This window comes from Cynocephalus volans, chromosome 5 (assembly GCF_027409185.1).
Source record: "Cynocephalus volans isolate mCynVol1 chromosome 5, mCynVol1.pri, whole genome shotgun sequence".
Classification (NCBI taxonomy): Eukaryota; Metazoa; Chordata; class Mammalia; order Dermoptera; family Cynocephalidae; genus Cynocephalus; species Cynocephalus volans.
This window is the reverse complement of record NC_084464.1, coordinates 50,139,943-50,151,359: the sequence shown is the minus strand read 5'-3', so window position 1 is coordinate 50,151,359 and position 11,417 is coordinate 50,139,943.

Genomic DNA, 11,417 nt, shown 5'->3' with positions numbered 1-11,417 from the left:
TAATTTCTGACATTCTAGGATTCTCTGAAACCTAGTAATCAAAGTGTGTGGCAGGCACAGGTAACTCTGGCCTGCTGGAGACTTCCACACTCATCATACCTGATACAACCATCTTCCCCACTCTCTGCCCTCCAGCCATGCTGACCTTTTGGTTCCACAAACCGGGCATGCTCAATCCTACGTCAGGGCCTTTGCATGTTCTGCCTGGAATATGTTTCTTTCCCCTTTTCACCAAGGTGACCTCCTCAAAATGCCCTTCAAGTGGCATTTCTTCAGGAAAGCCTTACCTGTCAGTCCCACTAACCTGGAAGCTCCAAGGGGCAGGGACCTTGTCTGGTTTTCACTTGTTATTGCATAATATACCTAATGCCTACCATGGCATCACAATAACCATTTGTGACGTGAATGAATAAATCTACCTGGGAGGCCAGGGATGTAACTGCACCTAGAATTTGGGAAATAGCTGGGCAGACCTCACAAGGTGCCTTCCAGACTCAAGAGGATGGCCTACTAAGAGAGTTGTTGTAATCCATGCCTCACGCAGGGGAGTCTCTCGTCCAGGGTCCAGGAAGCTCCTAGGGAAGTCCCTTGGAATAACCAAACTCAGTGGGTCTGGGCTGACCCAAGATTCTGCATGTCTATGATGCTCTATGTCATGCTGTTGCTTCTGGGCCATGAACCACACTTTTGAGTAACATGGTCATCGAGGGCCCCCAATGCCCTCTACGGATGTATCTGTCCACTTTCCTGCTCTGTCTATCTCTGGCTGGGGCCCCAGAGGTTGGCTCCATTGACCAGGAAGGCAGGCTTTTTGTGCTATCAGCCTCCTGAGGACAGCATCCAAGATCAAGGCTGCCTGTCCACTCTAGAGGCGCCACACCACAGACCTGGCAAGTGCACCATGCAAGCCCTGCCCCTGCTGCCAGCTACCACCTCCTTCTCTCTGGGCCAATTCTCCATCTTGGCATTGGTGGCTGCTGTGACACTCTTGGACCAGAGCCAAGATTAATGACTTTAAAACACAAAGACTGTGTGTGTGTGTGTGTGCGCGCGCGTGCGCGCGCGTGCGCACGCGCGCGCGCACATATGTGTATGGAAGATTATCACAGAAAACTGAAATGGGCTTGTCCACAAGGGTCCCTTTTTTGTCTGGTGTGTATTTGTGTCTGTCTGTCTGCCAAGGGCCCTTTGGTACTGATGTCTGGGTGTGCCTGTGTGTATCCCTGGGCCTGTGACTCTAGTGATCCAAGCTCTGGACTTTGGTGTGTGTGGCATTTGGAGGGGAGACAGGAAGAAAGGGCCGGGCTCCCACAGCTTCATCCCTGGACCTCACCTTTTGCCTTCACTCAATAAACATCTTGTTTGTCCACCAGACAAGCAGAGTCACCCTAGGGCACACACACCTCCTCCTGTCCCCCCAGGGCTGAGGACTGGCCAGACCTGCACAGGTTGTCTGGCTGAACCATAATTCAGGCGTGAGAAACACCAAGGCAAGAGGCGCATGCCAGGCCCAGGCACCCGCCTCCCACCCTGTTGATGGGACCAGGCAGTGCCAAGTCCAGAGGCACCTTCATCACAGCACTGCACTGCCCCCACCTCCCGGGAGCACGGTGGAGCCATTGCAGAGCAAAATCTCCTCTGTGAAATCTGTCTTCCTAGGAGGAGTTCCCAGACTCAGCCAGGAAGGCTCTGGGGCTCCACATAAAAGAGAAGTCAAGTCCAGTGCCCCATCTTCTTCTTTGTCAGAGTCACCTGTGACCAGGTAGAGGGCAGGGGACCCGGCAGCCTCACAGTCTAAATCCCACCAGTTAGAGCCATCTAGCAAAGCCAGGGCAGTTTCACCAGAGTGTGAGCTCCACAGCACTGGTAGCGTGACATGCCACTGGGGGGACAGGTGGTCTCACCACTTGAGCTTCTTTGGTTACAGATGTCAAATTCTTCATGTTTGCCTTCAGACTGGACTGCAAGGAGGAGAAGCAGTCCTGAGTGTAAAGAGGCCTAGAAAAGTTGATTCACAGCTTCTCTGCATCCCCAGATCACTCAGGACTTCTTCCTCCCTCCACCTCTCATTTGGACAGTGTTAATTCCAGGACATAGCCCCTGGTTTCCATCATGTTCATCATGTTTATGAATGAATTAGGGAGTCCCTTTTTCTTCAGACAGAAAGTGACTAGGGTCATGCAAGTGAAAGAACAGTGTTTTCCAAATGTCTTTGGACTGGAACACCATTTAGGTTCCCTTCTTGCCCATGCCCTTGACCCTCCCCAGCACAGAGGTCCAAACTAGGGCAACAGGATGCACCTTTGGAGGATGCCAGGCCCTGCTCTCTCCCTGGGCTCTAAGAGTCAAGTGTGTGTGTGTGGCAGTGGGGGCAGGCATATGTCTCTGCTTCTTGGCCTGGCCTCCCATGGGGACCTAGATGGATGGGTGGTCAGCCCCACTTCTCTTGTGTCACCCCATCCCTGCCTTGTCTTCAGTCACTGTCCCTGCCCCTAGTCCTTTCAGGTCCTGCTTCCTTAGCAGCCAGACCAGGTATGAGAGCCTGTGATTCTGAGAGGAAACAGCTCCAAGGGGGTGGGGTTCTCAGCCCCTCTCGGTTACCATGGAGATGAGGATGGGTCGGACGGGGAGGGCTGTCACTCTCAGAGCCTCCGGGTGCAACGGGGATTCAAAGCCTGTGAGTTCAGGTGAGATCTGGGGCCTTGCCCTCGGCAGCCCAACCTCTAGGTCTCTCCTGCCTCACCACCCAGTCAGGGCCCCCAAATCCTTGGAGTTTGGACTGTGCTCTTTGGCATTTATTGAGATTTGGCCTTGAGTGTCTTATGACTTCTTTCTGCATGTCTGTGTGTGGGGGTGTGCGTGGTGGCGTGTTTGTGTGAGTGCACATGCATGAGAGAGAGAAAGATGCAGAGAGACAGACAGGAGTAGAGAGGCAGAAAGACAGTGGCAGGGAGACAGACGGGTATCCTATCAGAGACCCTCGGAGGTGGGGTGTCTCCCCCTCAGACTGGGGCTCCCTGAGGACGGGGCTCTGTCCCCCTCAGACTGGGGCTCCCTGAGGATGGGGCTGTGTCTCCCCCTCAGACCGGGGCTCTGTGAGGACGGGGCTGTGTCTCCCCCTCAGTCTGGGGCTACCTGAGGACAGGGCTGTGTCTCCCCTCAGACTGGGGCTCCCTGAGGACAGGGCTGTGTCTCCCCTCAGACTGGGGCTCCTTGAGGACAGGGCTGTGTCTCCCCCTCAGTCTGGGGCTCCCTGACAAGCTGATCTCCCTGGGAATGAGGAATATTTGAATTAATAAGTACGCAGTATATGTGCACGCCAGGAGTATGTGATGAGTCCATTTTTCCTAAATTTTCAGCAGCTTTTGTAGAGTCTCAGGGACTATCACTCCATCTCCGGGCTAGAGTTTAGGGAGGTGTAGCCGGGGGGTCCTCATGAACAGACAGGATTTGCATGGAGCTGTGGCCTGGGACTCGCAGCAGGGGTGCCCAGCCTCTGCCAGCTGACTCCTGCCCCTCCTTCCTGTCCCTCACTCTCCCCTTCCTCTGACGTAGGCCATTGAGAGTTAGTGTAAGATCTGCGGCCCGAGGCTGTCACCGACAGTCCTTCTTGACTCCTCAGCCATCAGCGAACCTGAGTCATGGGCACAAGTGATGGGCTGAGGGCCAGACACTCGGGGCTTGGCACAGGCAGGACCTCTGACACCCTCCTTCCTGCCCCGCCACCGCGGTGACCCGCTCTCCCTGCTCGTCCCTTGGCTGCGTGGACCCACGAGGGCAGGCCAGCCCCTTCTTGCCTGTCATGATGTCTCCTTGGAGGAGGAAGAGGGTCCAGAGCCAGGAAGGATACGGACAGCAAGGAGGACGAAGGTCACGAAGGAAGTCATGGGAAGGGTGCAGCGCGGCTATAAAAGCAGATGGGGTGGGGACAAACAGAAGCCACTGGAACGTAAGCTTCTCGAAGACCGGATCTTCGTTTTGCCCACCGTTGCACCCCGTGTGTCTGGAAGCCTGGCACACAGTGGGCGCTCGAGTAACATCTGTTGAGCGAGTGACGCACTGTCACTGGTGTGGCTCCACGCCTTTGGGATGCTGCTGTCACGCTTCTGCAGCTCCGGAGCTTCCTGGGCTCTCCACCCCCGCCCCTGCCCGCAGGTCCCGGGTTCCAGGGTCGGTCTGCTCCTCTCTCGGGTGGGTGATGAGGCGTGTGTCTGTCCCTCGGCCGCAGTTTTCATCCGTGAGACGAGGGGAATGGACCATAGTGGTTCGCCAAGACGTCCCTACCTGCCGAGCAGTGGGTCCCTTTCTTCAAAGGAAATGTTCAGAAACAGCTCAAAATACACGACAGTTGACACTAGAGGGTCTCTACAGGGCCTGGGGAGATGAGGGCTGGGGTCCGGTCCGCTCCCTGCCCGGCCCACCGTGCTCCCTGCCAGACTGAAGGGCCTGGAGCGCATTTTGAGAAGCGCTGGAAGGGCTGGTCTCGCCCAATTTCAAGCTCCCGAGGAGCGGAGAGGAGCAGCACGCACAGAAGTGGGGCGCAGACCTCTGACCGCAGCGCCCCAGGGAGGCCGCAGTGAGGCGGCCCCAGTGACACGGAGGTGGCGTTTGTGGTGGGACAGCGGGGGATGCCCCAGTATCAGGCCCAGCCCCAGCTCAGGAAACCCAGGGGAGACCAATGTGAGTCCCCGCCACGTGTTCCGAGGGGTCTGGGAAGGGTCCTGGCAGCTGGGAGCAGAGCCCCTGAACGACCTCCGCAGGCCTCCAGCGAGGCCCGCCTGCAGATGGTCACACGCGACGCCACTGCCCCCTTGTGGTCACGCCGACAGCAACGCTGAAGCTCCGGGTCGCCCGCCGCGGGAATGCTCCCAGTGCAGGGGGGAGGAAGACCCCCCCAAGGTCAGATGCTCTCTGGTTGAGGTCAGACCTGGAGAACTCGAGGTACCTCTGTCTCTGGCTTACTATCTCCTTCAGAACAAGCCTCCCCAAACAGGAACCACCAGAAACCAAAACCATGTGTGCCCAGCTGCCTGGCTGGGGGTCTAGAGACCCGGGATTGAATGCCTCTGCCTCTCACACGCTGTGCGTCTTGGATAACCTCTCTGAGCCTGTGCATTCTCATTTATAAAACGGGACTCACAGTTCCTGTCCCGCCAGCCTCAGGAGCTGCTGTGAGGGCTGTGAAATGCCCTTGGCATACAGCCCTGGGCAGGTACAAAGGCAGGGGGCAGAAAAGGGCGGGGCTGGAAGGCATCAGCCTGGAGAAAGCAGCTCTGGGGTTTGCAGAGCCGAGGTGGAATGGAAAGTGAGAAGGAATTCGCACTGGAGGGGACACCAGCGACGGGCCCTCGGGATTCTGCACCCCTCGCCCTTCAGAAACTCATCCTGTCTGCAAAACTCCTCAGACCCCAGCAATTCCCAGCCAGGGGCTGGGGCCATGTCCCTCCTGTCCTCCCCTGTTGAGCCTCACGCTGACCCGTGGCAGGACACCATAACCGGACCCCGTCCTGAGATACCTATAACAAGAATCGCCTTTCCTCCCCTTCCCAATAACATGTTCCTCCTTTCTGAGACCGCACCAGAAGCATCTTTTACATTCGTGTTGCTAGCTGCAGTCTCTTCCAAGGGACTCAAGGTTTTTTCCATCATGCACCTTAAAACTCTTCTGGCCTCTACCTGTTATCCGATTTCAAAGTCACATGTGCATCTTTAGGAATTTGTTACAGCAGCACCCCACAACCACCAGAAGCTAGGAAGGGGCATGGAATGGATCTCTCCTTCGGAGTCCTCAGAAGGAACCAACTCTGCCAAGTGTTGTCAAGGATGTAGGAGCAATTCTCCTCCATTGCTGGTAGGAATGACAAATGTACAGTGACTTTGGAAAACAGTTTGTCAGTTAAACATTCTCTTACCTCACAACCTAGCATTACTACTCCTAGATATTTATTCTAGAGAAATGAAACTTGTGTTCTTACAAAAACCTGTCCACATATGTTTATAGCAGCACAATTTATAATCATCCAAATTGGGAATTACACAAATATTCTTCAACTGGTGAAAAGATAAATTGTTATATATTCAAACGATGGACAAACAAGTGAAATAATAAATAATAAAATTTAAAATCAGCAATAAAAAACAAGCAACTACCGATGCATGCAACAACTTGGATGGATCTCAAAAGCATTATGCTGGGTGAAAAAAGCTAGTCTTAAAAGATTACACTGTATGATTCCATTTATCTGACCTGTAAAAGGTGACAGGGACATGTGTTAGGCTGAGTAATGCTCTCCCACCCCTCACCCCACCCAGGTATCCATGTCCTAATCTGAGGGGACTGTAAATGTTAACACATCTGGCAAATAGGGATTCTGCAGGTGTGATTAAATTAAGAATTCTGTGATGGGTAATGATTCTGAATTGTCCAGATGGGCCTTAAATGCAATCACAAGTGTCCTTATATGAGGGGGTCTTCAAAAAGTTCATGAAAAATGCATATTATGAAAAAATTATGCATGAATTTTGGGGGGGGGGTTGCACCAGAATAAACTCGTACTAACTTGTTATGTACAGGATCTAGTTTGAGGCACTAGGAAGGATACAACAGCAGTTTGAGGCTTCTGGTCAAGATGGCAGAATAGATGGTCCCCAGCATCACTTTCTCCCACAAATCAACCAATTTACAGCTATTAAAAAGCAACAGCAGTCAAGCTGGAGCCACTAGAGATCAGTGGTATTAGTTCTTCTTAGAATGTTTAGTAGAATTCAGCAGTAAACTCATCCTGGGGTTTTCTTTGCTGAGAGACTTTTTACTACTGCTTCTATTTCATTACTCATTATTGATCTGTTTAGCTTTTCTAGTTCTTTGTTACACAACCTTGGTAAGTTATCCGTGTCCAGGAATTTACCCATTTCTTCTAGGTTTTCCATTATGTTTGCATATAGCTGTTCGTAGTAGTCTCTTAGGATCCTTTGTACTCCTGTGGTATCAGTTGTGATGTCTCCTTTCTCATTTCTGATTTTATTTATTAAGAGAGTCTTCTCTCTTTTTTCTTCATTAGTCTACCTAAAAGTTTATTCATTTTTTTATCTTTTTGAAAAATCAACTCTGTTTCATCAATATTCTGTATTTTTTTTTTAATCTCTAATTCATTTATTTCTGCTCTGATCTTTGTTATTTCTCTTCTACTGATTTTGGGTTTGGTTTGCACTTGTTTCTCCAGCTCCTTGAGGTGTAACATTAGGTTGCTTATTTGGAGTCTTTTTTCTTTTTTGGTGTAGTCATTTATTGCCATAAACTTCCCTCTTAGAGCTGCTTTTGCTGTATCCCATAACTTCTCATATGTTGTGTTTTCATTTTCATTTGTCCCCAGGAATTTTTGACTTTCCCTCTTGATTTCTTCTTTGACACATTCGTTATTTAGGAGCATATTGTTTAATTTCCATGTATTCGTATGGTTTCTAGTGTCCCTTTTGTTGTTGATGTCTAGTTTTATTCCATTGTGATTGGACAAAGTCGTTGACATGATTTTGATTTTTTAAAATTTGTTGAGACTTGTTTTGTGTCCTAACATATGGTCTCTTCTAGAGAATGTTCCATGTGTATTCTGAGAAGAATGTGTATTCTGCAGCTGTCAGATGAAATGTTATATAAACGTCTGTTAGGTCAAATTGGCCTAGAGTAGAGATTAATTCTGATATTTTCTGGTTAATTTTCTGTCTGGATGGTCTGTCCTTTGTTGAAAGTGGGGTACTAAAGTCACTGACTATTATAGCATTGGAGTCTATCTCTCCTGTTAGGTCCAATAGTAAATGCTTTATATAACTGGGGGCTCCAGAGTTGGGTGCATATATATTTAGAATTGTTATATCCTCTTGTTGAATTGATCCCTGTATCATTATATAATGATATTCCTTACCTTTTTTTCCCCTTTCCTTGGCTTGAAGTCTATTTTCTCTGATATGAATATAGATACTCCTGCTCTTTTTTGGTTTCCATTTGCATGAAATATCTTTTTCCATCCCTTCACTTTCAGCTAGTGTGTGTCTTCATTGGTTAAGTGATTTTCTTGTAGGCAGCATATTGTTGGTTCTTCTTTCATAATCCATTGAATGACTGTGTGTCTCTTAATAGGGTCATTAAATGTTTACATTTAGGGTTATTGTTGATATATAGGGACTCATTACTGCCATTTCACTTTTTTTCTGGTTTTTTTGTAGAGACATTTTTCCTTTTTTCTGGACATACTGTCTTCCTTTGTGGGTGAATGCTTTTCTCTAGATTTACATTTTGATTTCTCGCTATTTATTGTTAGTGTCTCATAAGTTTTTGCATTATGGTCACCATGAGGCTTACAAAAAACATGTTATAGTTATAAGAAATTATTTTAGACTAATAATAACTTAACTTTGATATCTAAGAAAAAAGAAAAAACCAAAGCCATCTCTATGCTTTTGTGTCATTCCCCACCCCCATTTTTTGACATTTTCTTGTTCCAAGTTACATCTTCTAATTTTACCCGTCTCTTATATGGTTGCTGTTTGTGTTATTGTCTTGTTAAGTTTGTCCTTTAGTCTTCATACTAAGGATATAAGTGGTTTATTTGCCACCCTTATGACATTGGAGTATTCTGAGGTTGTCTGTATTTACTTTACTAATGAATTATATACCTCCAGATGTTCATCAACACTAGACCTGCCCTACAAGAAATGTTAAAGGGAGCTCTTCAATCTGAAATAAAATGATGCTAAACAGTAGAAAGAATAACTCATTTTAAGAAGGTATGAGATGATGTTGGAGATGAAGCCCACAGCAGCAGACCATCCACATCAATTTGCAAGGAAAACATTAATCTTGTCCATGCCCTGATTGAAGAGGACTGATTAACAGCAGAAACAAAAGCCAATACCACAGACATCTCAAGTGGTTCAGCTTACACAGTTCTGACGGTAAAAATATAGTTGAGCAAACTTTCTGCTCAATGGGTGTCAAAACTGTTGTGCCCAGATCAGCTGCAGACAAGAGCAGAGATTTTTTTTTTTTTTTTTTTTTTTTTTTTACCGGTAAGAGGATCGCAACCCTCGGCATGATGTGGTCTGCACTACATTCAGCCAGTGAGTGCACCGGCCATCCCTATATAGGATCCGAACCTGTGGCCTTGGTGCTACCAGTGCCACACTCTCCCAAGTGAGCCATGGGTTGAGCCATGGGGCCGACCCCAAGAGCAGAGATTTTGATGGAAATTTTAAACAAGTGGGATCAAGATCCTGAAGCATTTCTATGAAGAACTGTGACAGCAGATGAAACACGGCTTTCCTGCTATGATCCTGCAGACAAAGCATAATCAAAGCAATGGCTACCAAGAGATGGAAGTGATTCAGTCAAAGCAAAAGTGGACCAGTCAAGAGCAAAGGTCGTGGCAACAGTTTTTTGGGTTGCTCAAGGCATTTTGCTTGTTGACTTTCTGGAGGGCCAAAGAATGATATCCTCTGCTTACTATGAGGGTGTTTTGAGAAAGCCAAAGCTTTAGCAGGAAAATACCAGGGAAAGATTTACCAAGAGTCCTTCTCTACTACAACAGTGCTTCTGCTCATTCCTCTCTTTAAACAAAGGCAATTTTGTGAGAGTTCTGATGGGAAATCATTAGGCATCCACCTTATATCCTGACTTGGCTCCTTCTCACTTCTTTTTGTTTCCCAATCTTAAAAAATCTTTAAAGGGTACCCATTTTTTCTTCAATTAATAATGAAAACAAGACTGCATTGACCTGGTTAAATTCCCAGGACCCTCCTTAGGAATGGACTAAATGGCTGGTGTCATCACTTACAAAACTGTCTTGAACTTGATGGCGCTTATATTGATAAACAAACTTTTTAAAAATTTTTTATCTTTTAACTCCACTTCTCTGTGAACATTTTGAAGTCTCCTTGTAAGAGGAAGGCAGAGGAAGATGAGGACTCTAATGTCTGGTTATACTGTCCCACCACCATGTGAGGCTCAACAGGGTAGGAGGGGAGGGACATGGTCCTTGTCTCTCCCCTAGCTTCTGGTGATTCTGGGGTGCTGCTGTAACAAAGGAACACCCCAACAGAAAAAAGATGATGTGAAGATGGAGCAGAGAGACTTGAGCGTTGGATTAAAGTGCCCACAAACCAAGCAATGCTGGCAGCCAGCAGAAGCTGGAAGAGACAAGGAATGGCTTGTCCCCTAGAGCCTCCAGCTTTGGAAGTGTGGACAGCTGACACCTTAATTTTGGCCCAGTGATGCTGATGTTATACTGCTGGACTCCAGAACTTCGAGAGAATAAATTTCAGTTGTTGAAGCTACTAAGTTTGTGGTAATTTGTTACAGCAGCTACAATAAACTATTACAGAACAGAAAACAGATCAGGGGATCACATTCTTTAGGGTGCTGCAATGGTTCTGTATCTTGTTTGTGGTGATGGTTACAAAATCTAGGTGCGTGTCAAAATTTGTAAAACTACACACAAAAACAGTGAATACCATTGTATTTAAAATTTTAAAAAATCAATCAATCAACAAAAATTAAAAATAAAAAAATACTGGGGCCTCAAAAAGGAAAAGTGGCCCCAGCCCCTCCTGAACCCTGAGAGGCCCAGGAGCAAGGCTGAGGGGAAGCCAGGTCTCCAGCCTGGTGAGGCTGAGGTCATTATAGGAAGAGGAGGGAGAAGCTGGTGTGTGTGTGTGTGTGTGTGTGTGTGTGTGTGTGTGTGTGTGTGTGTGTGTGTGTGTGTGTGTGTGTAGAGGGGAGGGACCACCAAGCTTGTTCTAGACACAGGGAACTTGAGGAGACCAAAGGCTATCTGGGTGGAAATGGGTGGCAGACAGTTGGAAGTGGCATCTCGAGAGAGGCAGGACAGTGTGTGGGAGGCAGGAGAGTGCAGAGGTTATGAACACAGATTTTCAGATAACATAGCATATATGATCTGTTACTTAGCCTCTCTGAACCTCAGTTTCCTCTTCTCTAAAATGGAACAGTGTTTGCACTTACCTCATGCGAGTTTTCAACAAGAGAATGAAAGTAAAGCACCCAACCTCACGCCTGGTACATGATAAATGCAGGAAATGGGAACTGTAAATACACCACATTTTCCTTATCCAGTCATCTGTCACTATACGTTTAGGTTGATTCCAACTCTTGGCTATTGCAAATAGAGCTGCAATAAAAATTGGAGCTCAGGTATTCCTTAAACAAGACAAGTTCCATTCCTTTGGGTACACACCCAGCAATGGGATTGCTGGGTCATATGGCAGTTCTATCTGTAGTTGTTTGAGAAAACTTCCATAATGACTGCACTCATTCACAGTCACACCATTGGTGCAGGAGGGTTCCTCTTTCTCCACATCCTCGCCAGCATTTATTAATCCCTGTCTTTTTAATAATAGGCAGTCTAACT